Genomic DNA, 15576 nt, shown 5'->3' on the forward strand with positions numbered 1-15576 from the left:
ATACTTGTTTGTTGTCAGCGCAGGCAATTTAGTTACTAATTCCCAGAGTTAATACACAATATCAGCTATTACGCTGCATTGTATCGCACTTACTGAGTAACATTACATGTGGTTTATGTTTAATTTCAAGTCCATTTCTAATTTTGCTGTAGTGGAGTTATATGACCAAACAGGGCTGTGGATGCTATCTGTTGTGTTTGTAATGCACTGAGTGGCTTCTGGTTCATCTGTTGCCTCTGTTTCTCCCCAGCTCCACCACTCCTTTTGTGCCCACATGGCTATCTCCAGGTAAGTATTTGGTAATCAATGTTCTTTGCCTATCGCAGGCCAAAATGAGACTTCTTATTTAACTGTTTCACTACTAATTAAGCAAATAACAACAATGAAGTGATTTAGTCTTTGTTATACTTATTACTGTTTGGTTGCTGTATAATGCTTCCTAAAGATGTGTTAGTGGGCTGAGGCTTAACTTGGTTTTAGGAAAAAGAGCTGTGGACCTACATGGGGCCTGGCACTAACCAAGCTTTTTAGAATCTAAAGAACTACACAGAGACTTAGAGGATCTGAGTTAATGCCTAGCAGTACTACAGGCCTTGGTCAGGTCACTCAAACTATAAAGTCCTGCAGTAATTTGGGAGTACTTTCAAAAGTGATGTCAACACTTAAGAGTTCACTGGAGTCTTACTGGAAGTCAGTGGGATTCATTACCCTAATCCCTAATCCTTCGTAGACTGAGACATCTGAAGTTCATCCAGATTTCTGTCTTCATCTCTGGACACAGAGATCTCGCTATTCAAGTTACATGGGGGCTTGAGAGCAAGGCTGATGGCGGTTCTGCACTTCACAGACGTGCTGGCGGTGGGCGAGGAAGGGTGGCTGTGAGATGCTCATCCAGGGTCTTCTGCCCATCGTTGGCCAGAATGACACAGAAAAATCTTCCTTGGCAGCACTGAAAAGCCAGACCCTCCCCTGCAGATATGGTGCATGAAATCCAGTGAGCAAAATGAAGGGAGCTTGTTTCTCCTATGAAAAGTGAACTGAAATATGTAACAAAGCTCAATCAATAAGGAAAAAGCAGGATAATGGTAAAGTTCTGCAAGCTCAGCACTGCAGGGTGGGGGCTGGAGGGGCTGTTTGCTCTCAGATTAGGCAGTTCTGAGTCTTCAGCTTTTTAAGAGTTCTTTCAGGCTTCACAGTCTCTATGAAACCGGTTATTTTCCTCTTATCTGGGTCTCTTTTAATTCATGTTGTTTCCAATCCTCCATGCAAGGCAGAGTGTTTGTGCTAGACTGGGCGAGAGCAAGGCAATTGCTGAAAGGCTCCTGTAAGTATTAACAATAATAATGTGCACTTTATAACCATGGTTAGTATTAAAAGACGTTTGACAAACACTGGACTTGGAATGAAAGGCTTTTAAAGCCCCAGCCAAGCTATTTGCAATTAGAACACAGTAATGTACATTCATTTTGTATGTAAGTTGAGCTCACAAAAATCTCCTTTTTTGTCCATTAACGAAACCGCAGTATCCCCATGAACAAGCCCCTTTAATCTTCACAGCGCACAGTCTGTGATCTTATCCTTAGAAAAGCTGTGCAATGTCATGCGGCTCCAAGAGAAACAAAAGCAAAGTCCAATGCAAAACGGACTCTCTCCCAGAATAAATAGCACTGGTTTGGGGGCGCAGCAATATTTGAGGGCTGTTGCAGCTTGAATGAAGTGTATGATGTATTTAGATCCCAGAAAAGTGCAGAGAGCACAAATTCCTCCTGCTCTTGTATAAAAATGAACGGAAGTCAGAAATAAAGGAGTTGAGCATGAGCACAGCAGTGACTCCATTACCTCTCCCTGTCTTGAGTGTCTGTTCATGTGGGCTCAAAAATGGAGAGCAAGAGGCAGAGTGCACAGAGAAGAGATGTATCTGACAAGGCTTTGCCTTTGTTTTACCCTCCTTATTACAGGATTTATAATTTTTTTTCTGATCTCTGAAATGTGTATGAAAGATGCACAAGTCAATCCCTACTCCCCAAGCAGATCACCTCGGAGGGACTGGGGACTGTGTTTAGATAGTGTCCTCGGGCTCCCTCCCACCAGCGCAGGGCATGGAAGCAGTACGTCCAAAGGAGTCCTCCTGGGTTGTGGTGACGAACCCCAGCTGTTGCAAGCAGCCGTGTCACATAAACCTGTCCATAAATGCATCTGACAGCATGCCCTCGTTACTGCTGTGAACAGACTCTCCAAAAATCCTCTCCTCTGATGATTAAAAACTTTCTAATTTCCAGACTAAGTCGGTACTCGTGGGATCTTATGTTCTTTAACTCTTCTTACACAAGGTTCACCATGCACCCACCATGGCACAGGGAACAGTTACGCTCTGCCTGGCCTTTCCCTTTTGACATTTCCAGTGTTTTACTTCTCTTGAAAAACAGGCTGTCCATACTCCCTGGTCATGCAGTAGCAGCTTTGCAGGACTGGAAGCAAATGTTCCAGTCTGAATGAATTTCCTGAAAGGAGCCTTATTTCATTTTCTGGTGGCTGGGCCACTCTGAAGCAGCCGGCAATGGAAATCAGGCAAGCTTTCAGCTGTTTGTTTAAATACAGTTCATCCTTCTCTTCTGCATAAGCTGTGTTGACTCCTTTTCATAAACGAATATGCCTGGATCTAACCCAGTGAAGAGTTGCCCAGATAGTCTTTGGTCACAGTCATCATGTCCCCAGCCTCAGCTGACTTCTGAGTGTATGCTTGCAGAGCTTGTTACCTCTGTAATAAGTAGTCCAGGGCAGATTGCAGAGAAGGCAGAGAAGAACCTGACTCATTCCTATCCTTAAGCAAAACATCTGTCTTGCTGTTGTCAGGTGAGATCAAGTGTTTACTTTTGCACGTTAAGAAATTTAAAGAAAAAGTCCTTGTGGGGAGGGCTGTCAGCTCCCCAAGGAAGTTATTAGGTTGGACTTGAAAGATTTATGGGAAAAAGTGCTTTAGCTGCCCCCAGAGTATCCTACTAGCCCTAGTGTTGTTCCAGTTATTTTATTTGACTGTCTTTGTAGGTATTCCGGGTAATTTACCTGCAAAGCCAGCCCCAGAACTGCTCTTTTGAACGCAATTGCTGTTACTTGTGAAAGCACCGCTTTCAAAAGCAATATTTCATCATTACTGTAAAACATCATCCCTGCAATTATCGGAGAGACGTCTGTAGGAATCTTATGGGAAACACAGTGACGCCTGAAGCAAGCCCCAAACTCTAAACTGGGTCTCATTAGTGCCTGGCTGGGACGTGACACCGTCTTACCCCGGCACAAGAGGAATGAGAATTTGGCCTTTAGACAGTTGTGTGTGTGGGCACTGGATTAGTTCAGATGAGTCTGGCTTCTTAAAAGCATGTTGTTTTGGAGGAAAGACCCTGCTTTATTTCCAGCGTAACTCCAAAAGAAGAGTACAACACGATGAGGGATTTCCCATGCCTTGGAGCTAGCTCTTGCATTGCCTTCCCTCGAGCCCTTTTCCAACTGGCCACCAGCTCCAGCACTCTGCAGAAGGCTTTCCAGGGAATTTAGGCTTGTGTCTCAGGTGATCACTGTACAACTCACCTGGCAACTAAAGGGCGGCAGCTGCAGAGACATCATAAAGGGAGAAAAATGGAGAAAGGTTTTCCTCAGTTGTCCATGTGTGTCACATCAGACGTCACATTTGTTCAGCAGATCTCCCAGGCACAATAAAGTTGTCAAAGCTGGCAACAATTTACGGGTAAAAGAGTTTGGAGGGCTCTTAGTTACAAAGATATGTCTTCCTTTCGTAAATTGTAAGTTAAAAAAAAAAATCCATTTGTTTTTAGTCACCTGTCCCCCTTGTCCTCTGGAAACAGTGAAGAGAGAAAAAACAGGAATAGGGGGGGAGGCAATATCTAAAAAAGAAATCAGCAAATGAGAAAACATCCATCAGAATGGAAACGTATGACTTCAGGAGGAAAAAAAAACACATTTAAAATTGGAAAATCACCTTGACAAAATTCAACCTTCCGTAGGCACTGCCTGAGGAAGGAGTTGCAGGAAATCCTTTGCTCCCTGTTAGGTACATGCACAGAGATGTTAAATCCGTTAAGGACTGTTATCCTTATCTGTTTACTCTCCAGAAGTGTTAGCTGAAGAAGGGCTCCATCTGCTTAGACTCAGGGTTGACCTTCCCTAAAGAAAAGGCTTTTAGATATGGAGATTGTCTTTCCAGATTTCTTCTCATTTAATTTTACAGAATGACTTTACCAAATGGGTGTGATGGTTTGACCAAATGAGAGATCCAGGTAGCGACAGCTGTTCTGGTGCCTCGTGTTATACAGTGCAGGCACACACAACACGGAGGAAGGAAGGTTATCGGTGTTATCAAGACATCACTGACGACAACAGCAATCACAGCAAAGCCTGACTGACATTTCCAGCAGCTCCTCTGCCTAAATGAGTGCAGATGTAGATATTGCAAAAGCACATAAGCAAAGGTGGCTCCAGCTCAAATCTCAGCAGCGTTGCAGACAGGATGGCTGGCTGTGCCCAGTCATCTCCAGGCAGGTGGCTTGCTTGCTAATTGTATGCAAAACTGTAAAAATTAAAGCCTTACGAAGTTACTAAGAGGATGAAATGTAAAGCTTCCTGTGACATTTATTCAGAGGCGGATATTGTTTTCCGGGGCTGCTTGGTTCACATATCTCATTTTTGAACAAACTGCGCTCCACTGTGGCACCCGCTGAGCTCACAATTTGTGACAATTACAGTAATTATTCTGCTGCAGTGGCAATGCATTGCCCAAGTATGTTCGAGGAATGGCTTTACTTAAATGAACAAGAATACTGTGAACCTGCAAAAACACTTGTGGATTGAATAAATTAATTTTCTGATTCCGTTAATTCATCGTATTGAAATATCAATAACCCTGCTCCTTAATGGAGCAGCAGAAAAGTAGGAGACTATTGATACCGTGCTGGTGAAACAAAAGCTTTTCAGTCAGTTTGGGAGAGCTCAGCTTGGGAGAGCTCAGTTCCACAATATGTGACTGGAAATCTGCAATCTGGAAATCGCGCAAGGTCAAGAACCAGAAGCAAAGGCAGCTCTAAGGCTGGGTCTAGCACAGAGCCAAGAGCAGGACACTGCTGTCCTTACCTCAGCAGAGTGAGCCTGCACAGTCCCGCCTTGCCTTGGGCGGCTTCCATCCCAACGCCTGGCTTTGTGTCCTGCTGGAGAAGAGCCTGGGTGGAGGCTGCCCACGGCTGCCCACCAGACTGTGTGGACACCTCCATGTTTGACTCAGTCTGTGTTTCTTAAGTCTGCGAAAGACTGAATAAGCCATTCCCTCAAAGGAGGCAGTTAGAAAGTGCTTCTCTTAATAAGCAAATTATTATATGTGCCCTTTTTTGTTTTGTACCACTTCCAGCTTTATCAGAGCACTTTTCCATCTCGGAGCACAGGCTGTATGACTCCTCAATTGACGGATGTTTATTCTTAAGGTCATGCTCTTTCAGCCAGGATTTTACTCAGAGCCTTTTTCTTCCATTCCACCTTTGTATTTTAACAAGAAGTTGTGGCATGAAAAGGAGAGCACGATACTGAATACTCCACTTAATAAATGGAAACTCAGCAAGGGCACTAGAGGACGTGACTATTTCATAACCTCCAAATTATGCTGGATGTGAAGCAGGGAGATTATTCTGGATGGGTCCACTTGATTTCTTGCCAAGGTCAAGACTGTGGCATTCTGATGAGGAAGTGGCTGCTTGAGTTGCTTCATCAACTATTTACTTCAGGTTTAATGACATCCCAGTGTTATTTTTCCTCTGTTCTCGAGGTGTTTGCTGTTTGTCACTCCATCTGCAGCTGTGGAGGTCACCCATGTAATTCTATGAAAGGCAACAAACATCCAGTCTTCTGTCAAGGCTGCGCCATGTTTTGCCTCTTCATTTTGGTAAGCATTACGGTGCAGTTTTAAAGTAATTATTTCTTACCCTCAGTGGTGATTGCTCTCTGATTCCTTATAGACTGGGTTCCTTCTGGTCCTACAGTGGAGCTACAATGAAAAAAAATCCTGTCAAGAATAGTTTCTGTGAGGAATCTGTCCTTTACAAGTTCCTAATTTTTTGTATGTCCCCATTTCTCTCCTCTGCAAAATATTAACCAATTATACTGTGAGTCCCACCTCCATTCTTACACTAGATTTTAGGTTCCATCTGGCGTAGACTGCTTCCATGATTGTGATTTTTGTGGAGTTAGTCATGTCATAATTTGATTTTTTTTTTCCTTAAAAATCCAGCCCTTTTTCAATAGGGAGCAACAAAATGTGGATTCCTGGATCTCTGCTTACTGCTGGGTTTTCCCCAGACCAACAGTGACATTTGTGGAAGACACACAAAAAAATACCAGAGGCATCACAGCAGTTGGGTGTTGTGGATGTGGAACAGGCTGTGGAAGAGTTAAAGCAGCACAGTGACAAAGCATTGAGACGTCTGCCGCAAGTTCTCCCTGCCCTGATTCACCAGGCTGTCTGATATTGGCTGAAAGTGTCCTGTGCTCCCTCCTGGAGTCCTTCCGTGGCCTGAAGAGCCAAATGAGAAACATTATAGCCCTGTTTGTATCAGAGACCTTTTATAGACCTCGAGGAAAGGGCTGGGAAGGGACCGTGGGACATCTGTAGATGACCCTACCCCTGCTGCAGGGCAGGATCAGCCATCCCTAAGGATGGGAGCAGCCTGATACAAAGAGCCCTGGAGACAGATCCTACAGTGCCTGGGGCAGATCCTGTCACACCTCACCTTCCCCCTTGACAGCCGTCATTCCTACCTTTTGGCCTAAGTCTTCCACGAACAAGATTCATCATTTCTTGACCTGTGCCCAGGTGACAAGCAGAGCAGACCAGTCCCTTCCTCTTCTCACCCGTAGTTTTTCCTGATGGGTCCCTGAAGGACCGGCCCTATATAGGCTGCTGTTGACCCCACCTGCATGCCTTGATAACAAAACAATGACATCTTGTCTTAGTTTGCAGTTTTCCTCTGTGACAGCAAACACAAGTTTGTTTTTCCAAAGTAAATAATTTTTTTTTTTCATTTCTCTATCAGGGATGGAATCGCTTCTGCAGAGTATTTACAATGCAAAGCCCAGAGCTGTGCAGGCAAAGTGTAGAAGATGCTTTCCTCCAGGCTCCCTAGGCGAGGCGGAGCAGTGCCCTTCCCTGACCCAGAGCTATCTCCTGCGATGCTCTGTGCACCACAGGGTGAGTCAGGCATTAGAAGTCACGGCCCTGGGATATTTTTTGTCCTCCACACGACGGAAAAAAACAAATGGGGCAAGAAGTGGGGCTGGATGCAGAACAACACTTTTGTTGCTGAAGAATTCAGGGCTTTCAAACCTGTTTTCATTCTACTTGGAATGAAAATGAGAGGAGAAGTTTCTGGAGAAAAATAAACCATTCAAGACTCTCTCTGCCTCTGACACTAAATGCTAACCCAGCACCCAGCTGATAGACATCAGAATCTGTCCTGGGAACCGCATCCTCTGCAGAGCTCGTCCAGCAGCGTGTCCTGCTTCCCAAATCCTCTGTCCTCTTTCCCATCCTCACCACTGCTGGACCCAGCTCTGCTAAGTGTTATCGCCCTCATTGCACAGATGGGGAGACCAAGGTACGCTGAACTTGGCCAAGAGATCCAGATCCCTGCAATGTTTACATTAATTTTCCTAGTCTTTTCACTGGTTTTTGTGAAACCCATCGCCAGGTCTCTCAAACCCAAGGGTGCCCCTTGTAATTAAAGTTCCCCAGATTAAGAACTGGTCGCTGGTCAGGATTTTTAAAATTTATTTTTGTTAGTTGTTGTGGTTTCTTTCCCTTTAGGAAAGTATAATTTATTAAAGCCAAAATTGTTGATGGGAGCTGATTTGACAAATTTCTCAGTTCAAAACCATTTCCTTCGGAGGGAAGCATTGAAACTATTGAAACAAGCACGTCTGTATTTTTTAGACAAAAAATATTTTGATTTAGGGTTCAAAATAAGTTGAAAATATGTAGGACAAAGGAAAGAGTCAATTTTAGCTTAAAAAAAAAGAAATGAGAAAAACATCTAAATCAAAATGAACCCTATTTTCATATCACTTACATGCAATGGTTTTATAGCCCCAAATTATTTGTTTAACATTTATTTTCATTCTCAGGCCATGAAAAATCTCTCATTTCGGTACTTGTCTTTATTGCAAGGGGATGTTTTTTTAGGAGGTGCAGTTTGGAAAGCTCCTCAGGTCACTAAAGCTGTTTCTTCCCCTCTGGCATTCAGAGCTTCTCAGTTTGCAGACTCGGCTCTTCCCATCTGAAATGGGAGAAATCCCTCGGGGACATGGAGACAGAAGCCTTGGTGGTGAGACTGCCTCCAGGAGAGGACGTGATGGGAGCACCCAGCAGCAGTTCTCCCTCCTGCCCTGCGGCTGTACTTGCTTTGCAAGCGTACCTGAAGTACAGTCTCAGCCCACGAGGCGTACAAAACAACGACATTTCTGCAGCAGCTTGGACCATGCTGCTGTCACATCTCCAGAACACCAACCCAACATGTGAGACCCTCTGGCTCCTCCATGTCGATGAAGAGGAGGGAGGATGCGATGCCTTGGAGTTGGCCATGGCATCCCAAAGTGGCCGTGTTTGAGTCTGGGAAGGGCAGCAAAAAGCTCTCTTGCTTCTCCTTTTTAGGGAACAGAAGGCAAGCAGGCACTGGTCCTGAGTACAGGGAGTAACAAAATAAAGCTGGGCCACTTCTGGAGAGCTCAGTGCCTGCCATCCCACCAGCAGCGGGAGGATACTGGGAGGGGATCTGACTACATCCAGGAAAGGGTGATTTAGAAGTAGGCCAAGGAGGAGGCAGGGTCCCGAAGTGTTGTTCTAGGACTCATGTCTGTGCTACAGAAGAGGACGGCATTTGCTCTCGATCCTTGGAGGAGGGGGAGAGCCTTTGCATTTGCCTTCTCTTTCCCAGTGAGCTCTCCTCAAAGATGTCTCTGATTTCCTCTGACTTGCTTTTTTCTTTCCAGGTGTTATCCAGGGCTGCTGGCTGATTGAAGTGAACCAGATGAGAAGATTTTTCTGATACTGAAGTGACTTTGGAACAGGCACCATCAACTTCTGCCTTAATCGTACTAACCTGTATCGAGTGCCCAATCCAAGACCTTACAGGAACAGTCCCACTTACCTGGCGACTTCAGTGAGATTTGAATAATGCTTGTAAGCCTTGATGAAAAATTTTACTTTCCACCAAAATGCAGCACACACTGTTTGGACCATGACAATAAATCTGCCCCCAAATTACCTTCATCACTCAGGCTTTCTTTAGATGAAAGATGGATCTATCTACTTCTTCACTCGTCTTACCTTATTTCCAAATTCCTGACAGTCCCTGAGAAGGGGAGCTGAGGATGGTGATGCTGGGCAGGTGGCAAGGGAAGCAAAAAGGCTAACTTAGTGCCATAGGTTAGGAACCAATAGTGTATTAAGAAACTACGGATAAATTTTTCTTCTAAATATTACTTTAAATGTTGCTTTTCTTGAATTCAGTCAGGACAATGTATTGACCTTCTCAAGGTTAATGGCTCAATGATTTACTAAGAAAAAGCATATGCAAGGCCGAATTGATTCTTGTGTTAATTATTTCTCTGGACAATATAAAGTGCATTTTGATACATTTTCCACGATACCTGGAAAGACTTTTCTGCTCATCAGGTTATAGAAGTTCCAGGCAATGACAGTGATGAAGGGAGTGTGCTGATTGCTTAAACTACATTCAGTACACACGAGCATTTCTTCCACTGCAAAAATCCACTAAAAGGAGTAAATTTTCCATGAAATTAGAGGGATCTGTTTGCTTCTGCCCTGCCTTACCTCCAGTGCAAAATCTTGGCAATTGAGCAAAAACTCAACACAATCCAGTTTATGGAATCAATTGTGACAACGCACATGGGTCTGAGTTTTACCTCCCCTGAAATCCTTGGCAAAACATCTGCAGCTCCTTGTTAGCATATGCAAATAGAGCTCTGGGTGTAATCACTGTAGAGAGGCGGCGATAAGCGAGGGTGTGCCCAGCGCTGGCCTTCAGGGATGGCTTCTCGTCCCAGTGCCTTGTCAATACTTGTGTCAATGACCCGGAGGAAAATCTGGAATCATTACTGATAAAGAACGCAGATGACTCAGACCGGGAGAGTGGTAAATAACGACGACAACGAGCCGTAGATGGGAGTGAGCTCGATCACTCAACAAATCAGGTGCAATCAAAGTTCGTCTTTTTTAATACAGCTAAATATATAGGCATGGGTACGTAGATGAACATATGCGTATACTCCTGAGAAATCAGTGTGGCTCCGAAATGCTCCATATGGGTAAATTATGCGTTTTGCAAGCATAAATACTTTATTGCTGCCAGACTGGTGGGTTAGTATAGCTCGAAGGAGAATTATTCTGGTGTGTTACCGACATGACAAAGACACTGAACTGCCTGTGCAGGGCTCTCACACCATCTCCTGCTGCAGCCCAGGGAGCCTGAGAGCTCTGGCACGGGGAGGCTGGTTTTGAGTGCGGGTTACGTGAAGTTGTTACCGTCACCCTGAGATCGGTGGGCACTAAGGTTCCAGGGCCTTCCTTGGAGGAATTCAGCGCTTAGGACAGTAGGATGGGTGGCAAGTGGGGATTAAATCACGCATGTGCGGGGCACCTTGTCAGCTCCATCCAGTCCTTTCCTGATAATCTCTTTGCTCGTTAGAAAGTGAAGCCAGCCCCTGACGTTCACCAGAATCAGGGAGCTGCTGCCTTTGCAGAGCCCCTTGCAGATGCCTTTCCTATCTGTGGCTCTTTGTTCTCCGGGGCCACTGTTCCCTTCCGCGATAGAAGAGGGTCTCTGGAGCAGTTGCTCTCGGTGCTGACAGCGTTCTGATTAATGGCAGTGACAGCTCAGTTCGCCTGTAGGCGCTGGGGAAGGCCGCACAGGGCTTTCCTCTCGCTCCTCTCGGCTCAGCCTGTATCTCTGTGGAAATCTATCCATCACAGCAACCACCTGGCAGGTAAATTCAAAACACGCAAACTCCTGCCATCCGAGCTAAAAAAAAAAAGAGCAACATCAGCATGGCAGAAACCGTTTTGTTAGAGATACGAGGATAAAATGCAGCAAGGTTTGTTAGACCGTTTATTAGACCATACTAGTAGTGGGGAAAGTGGGATGAGCTTTTAGACGCACAAAGATTTCTTCCGTCTAAAATCCAAGCAACCATCTCCCAAGCTGAACAGGGGTTGAGGCTAACTGCTCTGGGATTACATTATGAAATAATGTAAGAGAGAAAAGGGGCTTGGTACCTGGAGATCACCTGAGAAAGGCAGGAATAAAGTCACAAAGCTTCTCTGGGCAGAGGCGACCAGCTAGCTTTCACTCCCCTGCTGATGGATTAACCAGAGATGGAAAAATTTACGGTATATCGTAACACTACCAACTCTGCTGGCCTTTGATTTTTAGCAGCCGGCAGAGTTACGAATTTTAATTGGAAGGTTTAAATGCAGAAAATATCTACCAAAGTCTGGTTGTGCTCTTTGACGCTGGGAAAAAGCACAGAAACCACGGCTCTGAGAGCTCTGACTATGTGGCACGGGGCGGGGGCTTCGTGCAGTGCACGGAGGGGAGGGGGCTCCCAGCCCCGCTCCTGCCGCTTCCTTGGCCGAGGAGCCAAAAGGACAAACAGGCAGAGACTTGGAATTACTATTCCCTCCTAACACAATGAAAAAGTTGAACTTTGCAAGCAGAATCTCAGGTTTACCAAGTGGGAACGTGGAACAGGGAGGGAGAGCGGGAGCGTCGGTGGCAGAGAGCCAGGCAGACGAGATGCGATCCGAGTGCCTGAACTCTGAGTATCCACAGCTCTCCCTGCGTCTGAGGCTGAAAACTGGGGCTGTTCAGAGCTTTCTGCATTTAGAAGCCGGGAATTCCGTGTATTCGGTGAGCTTGTGTCAAGCCACGGTAAACCCATGGGCTGGGTTTGCACTGGAGCTCCGGGAGTTGGAAACAAACTTTTTAGCCATAATGGCTAAACAACAGAAGCCACCGCTACTGCAAAAAAACAAACAAACAAAAAAAAAAACCACAAAAACCACCCCACGCAGCAGGGATAAGCCTTCCAGTAATTTATTCCTTATTGCAAAGGCCAGGGCCCAGAAGGAGAGCGCAGGGCACGAGGGGGGCTGTGAGGCTTGAGGCAGAGCATCCTCATCCCCTTTGAGGCAGAACGCATCAGCACAGCTGTGGAGAGGAGTTGCTGGACCCAACGGGGCGTGTTGGGCGAGCAAAGCGCTCGGCAGAGCTGCTGCTTGGCACGGGCCGGTAGCGCCCTGATCCTTCGCCGTCTCCCAAATAGAGGGAAGGGAAATCGGTTTAACCCAAGCTCGGCGTGTATTGGGATATAACTGGAATAAAACAGCCCGAAAGCCCAAGATAAATAAGCAAGGAAAGAAATCTCCTCGTGCTGCGTGCCGTCTGCTGAAACTTCCCACTGAGGAGCTGGAAAAACCCTTTTTGTCTCTCGCTTTGGGTCGGCTTCTCCGTTTCCTTTTACACACGCACCCGAACGGCGCTGCCCGCTGACCTCATGGCCCCGAAGCCTTCCCCCGTGAGCATCAAAGCTGGGGCCCGTGTGAACGGGAGCACGTGCTAGGCTGGGAAGATCCCTTGATTGAAAGGTTTTTTGAAAGCCGGTTAGAAAATTAATCGCAGCCGTGTGATCTCTGTCTGCGGATGCTTCCTAAAGCCACCGAGGCAGTGTCAGGAGGGTAACAAAGAGGAATTCTTCGGGAAGCTCTAATTTTTGAATTGTAGGGGGCCTGAGGCAATTTTGGTATTTATCAAAGGACTCAGACTTCCAGTGGAGTTGGGGATTGAGAACCCGGGTTTCCAGTCGATGTTCCCAGAGGCAGACTGTCTGGTACGCCGCATCAGACACCCCCACACGGCTCCCAGCATGGCTCTCTCACCCGCTCTGTCCCTCTTAGGTATATTTTATGTACATGGTCCCTGTATAAATCCTTCACATTCTTCATTTTCTTTTACACACCAGGGCAACTGGTATCCCTTGTGCAGTCGGGTCATTTTGTTTGTATTCTCTGATGTCTACAGTGGGGTTAGGCTCTCCCTGGCTGAGGCTCTTTCTCAGCCAGGACACAAATGCCGTGGTTTTACTCTCCATGCAGCCTGTTTGCACAAAAATAATATCTGCAGAAGATGCTATCTCTAACCTCGCTGCCTGATTGGGGTGCAACTGCCCAACATATTTAAAAGTTATTAAAAGGCGAGTAACTCTCTTTCTCTCTCATGTACAAACACAGGATAATCACGTAAGCCTTGTTTCCTTGGGAAACCAACTGAAAAAAAAATAGCACTAGCACAGAAACATGCTGTAAGATGTGAAAACAGCCCTTCCAGTCGGGGAACGTGAGAAAAGCCACCGGCGAAGTCCCCTGAGCTAGCAAGGTCACTGCGCGTGGGCTGCAGCTTCGGAAGGGGAGCGGGCCAGCACCTTTCCGCAGGCTGCGAAAGCGGCGCGTGAACGTGTGAATGCCTCGCTAGCTGCTCTCTTTGAGCTCGAGTGAAGGCGAAATTGCTGTTAATTAATGCTTCCATAGCAGTATAAATCAGTCTGCCACGGCAAAGAGAGGTTTACAACCGGGCGATTACGTGTGGGAGTAAACTGGGGGTAGCAGCGAGCGCTGCCCTTAGCGAGGGGCTGGGAGGCGGCTGCCCGAGCTGACGAGCCGTGCGAGCTCCCAGTGTCTGTGTGGCTGCCACTGGTCCTGCGTACACGTCACCTGGGAAACTCCCGTGGGACACCCCAGAGGAAATACAGCCCAGAGCATTTGCACCGCTGGGAAAACAGCACTGGAGAAGATTGCAGGGTTGGCAGAGGCAGTTTATGCGCTCTCCTGCAATTGTTTCATCCCTTTGCCACAGTGCACTGAAAGGAGAGAATCTCCATCTGCAGCTCAGCTCCAGCCACAGCACTCGTGTTGTCTGCAGAAAACAAATGAGACGGCGCCAGGCCGGGTACTGGGACGCAGCGCGGAGCGATGCTCGCGGGGAGCGCACAAGACGTAAGGCCTCTTGCGGGGAGCGTGCCGGTCGCTGCCGCGTTGGTCCGGCTGTGAGGCACTGCATGCGCTGTGTAACACGTGCTGGCGTTCAGCTGAGTTGTGTCGACCTGGACCAATCACGCTAAAGCTAAAAGTTTTGACACCACGCTCCTTGAATTTCGCCTGCCATGTAATTAATCCTGCTGAGAAAAAAAAATAAAATGCCTAGCTGCCTGCCAAGTGCTGAGGTGAGGCTGCCTCAAAGGGAATCCTTCAAACACCATGCGCTGGCCTCTTTATTTCCCTTTCATCATCTATTTGGCTATCTCAGCGCTACACGCACACACGCAGACGCGCCACATCCTCTTTAAACACGCACTGCATCTTCCTCAGAAAAGGATGGTGGGAATCATTATCCAAGATCAAAGCAAAGGGCAGCTTGTCAACAAGCTGAGATTTTTTAAAAAAAAGGAAAAAGTGGGCTCACTTTTGAGTGAAACTGCAAAACTCAGGGCTGGATGCAGCCGTGACGCTGCTGAGAAGAAAAGGAAACCTGCATCAAACCAAATGTTGTCAAGGGGAAAGGGGGGAGAGGCTCCCTCCTCCTGAAGTCCTCAGATGCTCCCAGCCCAGAAAGAGGTGAGCAACTGGAAAAGTGGCAGGGCAGTGAAGAAAACCAAAAGCAGAAGTGGTGTCCGAACAGAATCAACAGACTTCTTGGTAATTAATAATGCCTTGAACTGGATGGAATAAAAACTAGATGGGAAGTGTCTGTGGCAGACCAGGATAAAGGCCAGGAGGAACTGCAGAAGCACCTCTGTGGTCTCCTGAAGACACCTAGGACCTCGTAAGGGCACCAAGAGGGTGAAGAATCACTTGGCCATCAAAACCAGCTTGTACTCAAGTAGAGGAAATCTATAAAGGAGAGTGGGGCTGGAACCCCGTCCTTCATGTCTCCTTCCCACCAGCTGCCTGAGGGCAGCGGCGCTGCTGTGCAGAGCCCCGCGCGGCGGGCGAGGAGGGCACTCCAGCACTCAAACCGTGACGCCTTAAATACACTCAGCAGGGATACAAGATTAGACCCCAGGAGCATGAAGTGAATAAATCTTGCAGAGATAACGTGATTGCTTATATGTGATATAATTACTGAGTGATCTGAAGGAAGGGAAGAGAGCAGCTGTACTCAGGTATATGCTGGGATATTTCACATTTTCCAGCCAAGCAACAGCTAATTTTGTAAGAAGGTGATTTTGTTCCTGTAAGAAGCCCACCAGAGGCACAAGGAAAGGGACAGTCTGGAGAAATCCATTGCTCTCCAAGGGAAGCACCACCTAATATCTCGCCTCCACCAACCTCTTGGTGGTGGGTAGAACCCTCAACACCAGGTGTTGGAGTTCAAACCTGCCTGCTATTTCACACTGGCTGAAATTAAAGGCTTCTTAAGGGAAAATGTGGATCAGCTGCTACGAATCCACAGG

General features: G+C 46.7%; 1 long non-coding RNA gene across 1 annotated transcript; it reads left to right on the forward strand.

The window, feature by feature from the left end:
* Positions 1 to 206: 206 nt before the first annotated feature.
* Positions 207 to 9313, forward strand: LOC147598814 (uncharacterized). Its single transcript, XR_015260166.1, has 3 exons — positions 207 to 288; positions 7089 to 7243; positions 9040 to 9313. It is a non-coding gene; the product is annotated as an uncharacterized LOC147598814 (long non-coding RNA).
* The last annotated feature ends 6263 nt before the right edge of the window (positions 9314 to 15576 follow it).

Source organism: Chlamydotis macqueenii, chromosome 15 (assembly GCF_036417535.1).
Source record: "Chlamydotis macqueenii isolate bChlMac1 chromosome 15, bChlMac1.mat, whole genome shotgun sequence".
NCBI lineage: Eukaryota > Metazoa > Chordata > Aves > Otidiformes > Otididae > Chlamydotis > Chlamydotis macqueenii.